General features: G+C 46.4%; 1 non-coding gene across 1 annotated transcript; it reads left to right on the forward strand.

The window, feature by feature from the left end:
* The first annotated feature begins 9,027 nt into the window (after positions 1-9,027).
* Positions 9,028-9,190, forward strand: LOC140637490 (U1 spliceosomal RNA). Its single transcript, XR_012034590.1, has one exon. It is a non-coding gene; the product is annotated as a U1 spliceosomal RNA (small nuclear RNA).
* Positions 9,191-9,972: the final 782 nt, after the last annotated feature.

The raw sequence follows: 9,972 nt of genomic DNA on the forward strand, positions 1-9,972 counted from the left end.
AATACTGAGTTTAAGTATTTGCCCTTTAAAAGTCTACTGCAACCAAGGGTGGAGATAGGGAGGGGTCATGGGGCAAGATCCCAGAGTAAGGGTTGCTGGACCAGTCCTGTGAAAATATCTCCTATACTTAGCATTTAGTGAGAAAGCTGTTATAATTACTGATGCATTTCAAAGACTAACCAAAAGTCCATAGAACAGAGTCCATAAAAAGTGTTGAAAATGTGGTCAGAAAACAAAACCTGCATTCAAATCTTCTTTATCATGCAATATGATCTCTTGGAGATTAGTATTTGTTACTAAATAGAAGGAATTCTGTGATGATGTGTTATCCCATTAATATAAATACCATAGGAGATATATCTAAGTGGAAATGTTATAATTAGTACTATGCTCAAAATTACACTTGTAGTCTGTAGCTGTTGTATGTAAACTACAGATGAAGGAACAAGCTCAAAGAAGGCATGCAATTTACACAAAGCTACAAATAAGTGACAGGACAAGGTTTCAAATCCAGTTTTATCTGGTCTTTCCAGTATACTTCTGTTGTTTGATTAAGTGTTGACTGGGATAGCTTCAATACACTATTAATAGCAACATATGCAAATATGAATCCTCTACAGACTTCCATCTCCCCTGGACAGTTAAGCTTATTGGAAGAGTAATGAGTATAGTCTCCAGTTCCATTACTCAGTTTCACATTGATTGCTATAATTCATAATCTACCTACCTATTTAACATCTGTTTCTTCCACTTAATGCCGAGATCCCAGCTCAGCATTCTAATCAACCACCATATTGCTCTGCTTCTTGGCGCATTCATCCTCATTTTTGACACTGCTGATAAGTGCCCAAAATTCTGCTGGAAACTGACATTCTCCCCTTTGCTCCCTATGTTCTCTTCATCAAGAGTTTCATCCCTTTGAATTTGAATTCAAATTTGAATTATAACCGATAAGACTGGGAACCAGTATAGCATTGTAGTTAATCATACAAATGATAGAAGGCCCAGCTTCAAGCCTTGGATTACCGTGGGTAGCTAACCTTGCTAAACATGTATCCTCCTCCGTGTAAATGGAATAATACTCCATGCACATGTTTTTATCCTAATGCATGGAAAGCACTAAGAATGATTTCTAATACATACCAAGTGTGCAATAAAAGTTAGCTGCTTCTATTGTTAGCTCTCTGGGAAAAGGAGCTATGTCTTCATTTCCTATCCCTTCAACTTGACACAGCAGGGACTATGAGCCGGTCAGGGCTGGTAGGGCAGGCTCATGATTTGCTCTGCAGGGTAGGTGCTTCTGTCTTTCAGTTCTCCTTAGGGTGTGGTTTTCATTCCTGTGAGATGACTGCTGCAGCTCCAGCCCATTTTCTTTGTTGCCCTGTTAGAAGAAGGGTTGGTGAAAGAGCACACTAATAGGTGAGCTCTTTAAAAAGAGCTTTAGAAACTCCAAAGACCTCAGCTTAGATGTCTTTGGCTAGAGCTTTGTCCCATGATCATGCCTGGTTTCAGAGAGGCCAGGAAATGTCTCAGCTTTACAGATTGCCAAATGCAATTGGAATTCTATATAATAAGTAGGGGAAACAGTATTGAGTTGGCAACTAACAGTTCCCTGGTATTTTGGTTTTTTTTTTTTACAGTGGTATGAATAATGTTTTTCAAAACATTATTTCTTACCATTCTCAAAGTGAAGACTGCAAAAAGTAAAAGCAATGCTTTACTGTGTTGTCATTAACCCTGGGAGCAGTGCTGCTGCGTCTCCACGCTCTGTGACCCTTGAGCCCCCAAAATCTCAGCTCACACACACCAAATCTCTCCCACCTCACTTTACAACAGTCCTGAAAACTCAAAGAAAGCTATGCTATACAACATTTACATTTCTATCTCTGTTTCTCTCATGAATAAAATAAATCTTAAAAAGAAAAGAAAAAGATAGCTGGACGTAGGAAAACCAGGTGTGTTGTTCTCTTTGAGTAACGTTTGCTACACAGTTGGGGCATCTTCGCTCCTCAAGGCAAAACAGCAGATGAACCCCAGTAGGAACCAGATGATGGCCCCGAAGATGCCCGGGGAGGTGAAGGAGTCCTGCCAAGCCTGACTGCAGACCGGGCAGCCTCCAACGACAACAATGGAACTGGCAGGGTACCTGGTGATACTTGGGCGGTGGCTGTTGCACACCCTGGGGAGGTGGGAGGGTGTCCCTGTGTCCCTGTAGCGGCGGGGCCCCGCCCGCCAAGTGGCCCAGGCCCGCCTCCAGGCTGTAGGCGCGCGGCGGCTCCCTCGGCGGAGGCTTGTGGTCCACTGCGGCCGGCGGCGCCAGGCCTGCTCCCGCCCGACTCCTGCTCCCGCGCCGGCTCCGACTCGTGGGGTCGCCGCTTCCAATCTGTTGTCTGAAAAGGTAAAGTCAACGCCGAAGGAGAAGAGCTGGAAGCAGCTCGGTTCCTAGTTCTAATTTCTGATGCCCACAACCATATCCAAGCCTGTTCTTAGGCTCCGCTGCATTCCATTTTTGAACTTTCCCATTTTTGCTTAAATTACTTCAGGTAGGTTTCTCGGCAGGGAACCGACCAAGGCAGGGTTTCCTGACTTTCCTGCCTATTGGATCACCTAATGGAACCACATCTCTACCGTTTACTCCAAACAGTACTTAGATGATTAAAGAATGATGGTCATCACTGGTCTCTTATTGGGAACGGGAATGTTTCAAAAAGATTTCCCGAGGGAACACAAATGTACAGGAATATGGAGAATACAAGAATGATAGGAACAAGAATTATGATGCTGTTATAGGCAGTTTAGTTCAGGGTTTGCAGAAACCTCTTGCTGCTCTTTGAGATCGTTTTTGCCTAAGTTCCCCAGCTGACAATTCCACGGGCATCTAGCTTTAGCTCCCTCCTCTTGGGTGCTGGATGCATCCTGGTGGAGAGCAACATCTTGTAATCCACTTGTAACCCAGGACCCTTCTTCTATATATACATCAAGACTAATAATTCAAGTCAACAGATACTGAGTGCCTCCTATGCGCCAGTCACTATGGTATGTGCCTGGGAATCCTGGGTGAACAGAATTAACATTATAGTGAGAGGTGGCAGAGAAGATGACTAATAAAATGTAACAATAAATTGTAAAATATGTTAGAAGGTAGTAAGGTCTATGGGAAAAAGGCCAACAGGGAGAGCTGGCATGAGGGGGAGTGATTGGTTGCAGTAGTAAATAAGATGTGAGGATCAACTTCAATGGGAAGGTCATTTTTTAAAAAAAGATTTTATTTATTCACAAGAGACACAGAGAGAGGCAGAGACATAGGCAGAGGGAGAAGTAGGCTCCCTGCGGTGAGCCGATTGTGGGACTGATCCCAGGACGCCAGGATCATGACCTGAGCCAAAGGTCTCAACCACCGAGCCACCCAGGCATTTCTGGGAAGGTCATATTAAGTAAAGACTAGAAGATGAGGGAGTTAGTCACTCAGATATATGGGGGAAAAGCATAGGAAGAGGGAACAGTCTAGAGCAAATGCCTTAAGTGCCAGGCGTGTTCAAGGAACGGAAAAGCAATAGCAGTTAGCACTGAAGAGTGAAGAGGAAGTCAGAGAGGTAAGGAAGGAGGGATGACACTGTGTAAGGACTTGGGGCTGGTGTAAGGACTTTGGCTTTTACTCTGAGGGAAATGGGAAGCCATTGCGGTTTGCTTTGTTTTGTTTTCCAGAAGACAGATCTACATGTTTTTAAGGGGATTAGCTTGACTGTGGTGTTGAAATAGGCCTTGGGGGACCCAGGATAGAAGCAGGCAGACCATTAGGCCCCCTGCAGCAACACAGTTGGGAAGTGTTGGAGGCCGCGTGCAGGCGTTGGTCATAGAGGTCATCAGAGTGACTGGATTATGAATAGAGAAGGAGTTTTATCAGACCACGTCCTTCCTCCCTCCCTCCCTCCCTCCCTCCCTCCCTCCATCCCAGTGAGGGGGGGGGGTTCCTAGCGTCTTGGGGCGCTGGTGCGTGGCTTCTGCTTACCGGGAAACAGCTGCCTAATTACCGAAAATAGTAATCAGCAGCCTCCTAAGTAGCAGTCTTGGAGAGGAGCGCTCTATGTGCGGGGTCTCACGTTGTGACGTGAAGAAGCAGAAATCTAGATGCTGAGGGGACCTGCAGCCAGCAGTCTGGGCCAGTAGGTCCCCAGACTCTAGCACCTGACGTCCCTCCAACGGTCAAGCCTCAAGACCTTCTACCTTCTTTTCACCGCCTGCTGCCTCACCGTCACCACTACTCACTCCCCGATCTGACTCCAGCCTGTCTACTGAAGAGTTGCTAGGCTGTCACCACTTAATTCCTAATGACCTTTTCTTGGCCTCCTCTCAGTCCCAGCTTTTGACTGCCTTTGTCCACCTCCGCCCAATGCTTGAGGTGAGGTAGATGATAACTTGAGATGAGGCCTCTTGATTGTGACACTGTTTGCTGCCCTGTATCGGTACTGGCCTGTTCGCAAGCTCCTGTCTCTCTTCCTGATCCCATTCAGATAACCACCTGTTTAACCCGGTCCTTGCCCTCTCCTTGGGGGCTATAATGGGCTTCCAATTGCCCAGGCAGATAGTCTCCACTGCTGCGCCACTGGCAGTTCAAATCAGTACAGCCCAAACCCAAGTCAGCGTCTTCCACCCCATTTCTATATCTCAGCCAATAGGTATGTTGACTCTTGATTTCTGCTCATGTCACTTCCTCCATCCTTATAACTACTATAGGCTTGAATCTTGGTTGACCCCTTCCTCTGTCCCTCCAGGAGCCCTCAATTCCCAATCCTATGGATCAGTTAGTAGTGCCTCTTTCATGCACACCCATCTCCCCCACCTTTCACCTCAACTACTGGGGATACAGGCTCCTACTTGACAGCCTTGTTTCCTTTGGCTCCCTTTATGCCACTCTCTACTGCCAGAGTAACCCTTTCCAGTCTGGACAATTTCCTACCTAAAAAGTTCTAATAGTTCACCTTGATCTGCTCATCTGTTCACCTTATCTTCCAGTATTTCTTGGCCTTCCACAATGCTTCAATACATCATGCCAAACTGATATGCCTACACATACCCAACCGAATTTCCTGATTCAAGAATATGTTCCAGAAGAAAAAAAAAAAAGAATATGTGTCATGCCTTCCATCATGCTTCTGTTTATGCTGTTCCCTGGAGCACCCTCTCCTACTTTTAATTCCATTATCCAAACCCTACCTATCCTTCAAGATCCATTTGCAAGCAATAGATGAGTCAATAACCAGACAGAATGACCTTTTAGGGTATCTCTCAGCCACGAGACGCTGCAGCAATGAGAAGTCACTCTGCACCTTTTCTTTTTTTTTTATTTTTATTTTTGATTTTTATTTATTTATGATAGTCACAGAGAGAGAGAGAAAGAGGCAGAGACACAGGCAGAGGGAGAAGCAGGCTCCATGCACGGGGAGCCCGATGTGGGACTCGATCCCGGGTCTCCAGGATCGCGCCCTGGGCCAAAGGCAGGCGCCAAACCGCTGCGCCACCCAGGGATCCCCAACTCTGCACCTTTTCTTTTTCAGTGCCTTTTCAGATTCTCCTTCGGCATGGGATATTTCTCTGTTTTGAACTCTTATGGGATAATGTACCACCCACATGCCATGGATTTTTCTGGTTTTCAATTGTTCCACCCAACTTTTTTGAGAAGTAGTGCACTCTCCCTGAGTCACAGTGATGTCAAGGAGATATCTGTTGGGGAATCCATTTTCTCTTTTCTGGGACTCATGGCCCTCCTCTGGGATATGCCCCTAATAGCAAGTTCACTCTGCTCCACAAAAGCTCGGTCATTATTTACTGATTCTCACAAACTTAAAACCAAGAATTAGAGGTTCTAAGGAGTTGGCTGTGGTCCTAGGACTTATAACAGGACAAATAAACTCAGGGAATTGCCAAATTAGACTGCCATTTTGGGGTGGCTGTTGGGGAGTTTTGTGTGCTGATGATGAGCAAGCAAAGAAAAGCAGGACTATGTAGTAGAGAAGTTACCTTGCCTCCCTTCTCAAAAACTTTAAGCCCCCCCAACCCCAACCCCTTCTCTCCATTCCTTAACCCACTTTTTTCTTCCACTTCATATTACTTGTTTGCTTGTTTCTGTCTCCCCATTCCATTTTCTATTGCTGCACAAAAACACCACCCCAAAACTTGGGAGCCATGAAACAAAAAGAGTCCTCTATTTTGATCACAAATATGCAATTTTGGCAGGCATTACTCTGCTCCCTGGTGTCTGGGGCCCCAGTTTGAGACTGAAACAGCTGGGAACTAGCAGCACTCTTTCTATGCATCTTTACCCTCAAAGCCTTGGGCTTCTGCACAACATGGCAGCCTCAAAGTAATTAGCCTTCTTACGTGGTATCTCAAGTCTCCCAGACAGGGTTCCCAGAGATCCAGATGGAAGCTGTAAAGCTTCTTCTGACCTAGCCTCAGAATTCCCTGAACATTACATCTGCCTCATTCTACCAGTCAAGCTAGTCACTAGATCCAGATTCCAAGGGAAGGAATAGACTCCACCTCTCAATGGACAGAGCAGCAGAGATATAAAAGTTCTCAGTTTACAGTCTAAAGAAAATTGTGTTTGGCTCACTTTCTAAAAGCAAAATGAGAGCGGGGCACCTCTGTTACTTAGGCTTCCAACTGTTGATCTCCGCTCAGGTACTGATCTCAGAGTCCTGAGTTCAGGCCTAGTATGAGGCTCCATCCTGGGTGTGGAGCCTACTAACAGAAAAAAAAAAAAAAAAAAAAAAAAGAGTTGAACAGACTAAACCCAATGTTTTAGATATTGTGAATCGACTATAAAACATAATAGTATACTTATATTTTTTCAAGTATCTAAAAATACTTTGTTTTACCAGTATTATGTACTTGACCACTGCATAATTTGCTAAGTGAACAAAGTTTGCACTTTGCCCTGGTTTTCTGTTTTCAAGAAACAGAATCTTGACATTTTTTTTTTTCTTTTAGGGTGTTTTAGGGTTTTTTTTTTTTTTTTTTTTAGAGAAGTAGGGAGGGGCGGAGGGAAAGGTAGACAGAATCTCAAGTAAGCTTCATACCCAGAGCACATCAAACTTGGCACTAGAGTCCACCACACTGAGATCATGACCTGAGCCAAAATCAAGAGTCAGCTTAACTGACTGAGCCACATAGGCACTCCTCCTTTAGGTTTTACTAGGCTTACTTGTGTATTTTTTTTAAGATTTTATTTATTCATGAGAGACAGAGAGAGAGAGAGAGGCAGAGACACAGGCAGAGGCAGAAGCAGGCTTCCCACAGGGAGCCCCATGTGGGACTCCATCCCAGGACCCAGCATCACACCCTGAGTGTGAAGGCAGACACTCAACCACTGAGCCACCCAGGTGTCCCTGTTTGTTTGTTTAATTTTATTTATTTGAGAGAAGGAGGGCACAAGCATGGGGAGGGGGGAAAAGGGAGGGGCAGAAAGAGAGGGAAAGAGACAAGCGGACGTCCAGTACCCTGAGATTGAGACCTGAGCCGAAGGCAGACACTTAACCGACTAAGCCAAGTAGGGACCCCCTTATTCATGTATGTTGAAGTAGTTTATGACAGGCTTACTCAGGAAGATGCCATGAAAAAGTGATCCTTGTTAAGTTGGTTGGGGAAATCTTAGTACTTAAGTGCTTAAGGCAGGGGTATAACTGAACCCAAGTCTGTCTGCCTGATGCACACAGAGCCAATCACTGAGACAGGTAAGCAGCAAGGAAAGGGCTTATTTGAGAGGCAGAGGAGGAGACTGGAGAGCAAGTCACAAATCTGGAGGAGAAAACAAGTTTCTTATACTCATAGAGGCTGCATACATACATACTGATGAAAAAAAGCAGAAAAAAAAAAGAAAAAAGCAGAGAAACAGGACTATTCATGAGGAAAGATGGAGCATGTGTGTGGCTCAAGTGTATATGTAACATACTTCTCATGTTCACTTTGAGTGGAGACTTAACACCAGATAAAAGCAAAATTCAGCCCCTCACATCAAGTTACCTTAGGACAAGGAGAAGGGGCTCTGGACATGCTCCAAGAGCGGGTATAAACTGGATGAGATCTTGGGTTGGTTACCTTGCATTAGGAATATAGGTAGGAGGCTAGAGAACCATATTAATTGACCTTGAATACAGGCTTCTGTAGAGACAGCTAGAAAATTTACTAGTGGGGTCAGGAAAGACACAATAGGGGCACCTGGGTGGCTCAGTGGGTTAAGTGTCTGCCTTGGGCTGGGGTCATGATTCCGGACTCCTGGATACAGGCCCACATCAGGCTCCCTGCTTAGTGGGGGGCCTGCTTCTCCCTCTCCCCCTAGCCCTCTCCTCAATGTGCTTGCTGTCTGTCAAATAAATAAAATCTTGGAAAAAAAAAAAAAAAGACACAATACCTGATTAGGGGAAAACTGTTCTCTGAAAAACTAAATTTTATGCAAGGTTCAACCTCATTAATCCTACGGGACACACTTTCAGGACGGCGAAATGTCATAATAATCTGTCCAGTGAGGATGAGCCGGCTAAAACAAAACACACTGAAACTTCCTTTTTGCTCAGGGAAACGGGGGATCAAACCCCGGCCCCACCCACCCTCCAGTGAGGCCCTAAACCGCTCAGAGGTCGGAGACCCGGCTTCTAGGCCACCCGTCCAAGTCCCAAGTCCTCGCCCCCCACCCCTCCATCCAGCCCTCCAGGCATCCAGTCTCCGCCCCGGACTGGTACCGCCGGTTCCCAGAGCCGGGGACGGACCTGGGGTGGGGGTGGAGGTAACGTCCCGGGGGCGTGGCGTATGTAGATGAGCAGGCGCGCAGAGGCTGCCGGGTCCCCACGGCCCGGTCCCAACCGTCCCGCGTGGGGCCAGGGAAAGGCGCCCCAGGGCGTGTTGCGGGTGGGCGAGGTCGCGGCCGGGGCGGCGCGGGGAGCCGCCGTGCGGAGGCGGCGGGCAGGAAGTGACCGTGTGTAAGGAGCGAGGCGCGCGCTAGGGTGCAGGTCGCAGCGGGCCCTGCAACTCATACTTACCTGGCAGGGGAAACACCATGATCACGAAGGTGGTTTTCCCAGGGCGAGGCTTGTCCATTGCACTCCGGATGCGCTGACCCCTGCGATTTCCCCAAATGTGGGAAACTCGACTGCATAATTTGTGGTAGTGGGGACTGCGTTCGCGCTCTCCCCTGGCAACGCGGTGGCCAAAGGAAGACTTCTCGATTCTAGGGCTTACGATCGGGTCCCTAGGGTAGGCTTGGGTGTGTTTTGGTCCGTTTAGCGGCTTTCTTTTTCTACTTTTTAAAGTTTTTCTTTACGTGTGCGTGCTTGTGTTTATGTGCATGCGTGTAACCCACGCTCACTGTATCCCCGCGCCGCATATTTTGTTTTATGGGGAAGGGTTTCTTTTTTTCTTTCTTTTCTTTTTTTGTTTTTTTTTTTCTAGCGTTCTCGGTGTCTTGGAAAAGAGCCGCCTAGTGATACGCAAGCAAAGTCGCTTTAGGTCAATCTGCTACGTCTGCTTCTGTGCTCTAAACCCCCTTTTGGCATCAGCCATCTGGCCAGCTGTCTAGCCATCCGGCAATTGCTTGTCGAAAGCCTTTGTTCTAGTCAGTGGAGATAGACAACTGAACCCATTCATAAACCTGATAATGGTCTATAGGGGGAAGCGCCATAAAGGAATCAACAGTGCGATCTCTTAGGAAAAATGGAGTGGGAGCTAGCAAAGGCCTCAATTGAACTGAGACCAGAAAAAAAAAAAAAAAAAAAAAAAGGGCCAGCTGTGATAAATGTCAGGAGAAAGGCATTCCAGGGGAAAGGAAATTCCTTTGCATGGTTGAATTGCCAAAAGAAGACCAAGGTTGTTGGAACATAGGAAGCTGGAGAATGCAGCAATTGTGATCTCCTCCCCAGTGACTAACAACAAATGGCCATGTCTCTACACACAGTCTCTAGATTGATCTTTTTTGTTTTC

Source organism: Canis lupus, chromosome 7 (assembly GCF_048164855.1).
Source record: "Canis lupus baileyi chromosome 7, mCanLup2.hap1, whole genome shotgun sequence".
In the NCBI taxonomy this organism is placed as follows: domain Eukaryota; kingdom Metazoa; phylum Chordata; class Mammalia; order Carnivora; family Canidae; genus Canis; species Canis lupus.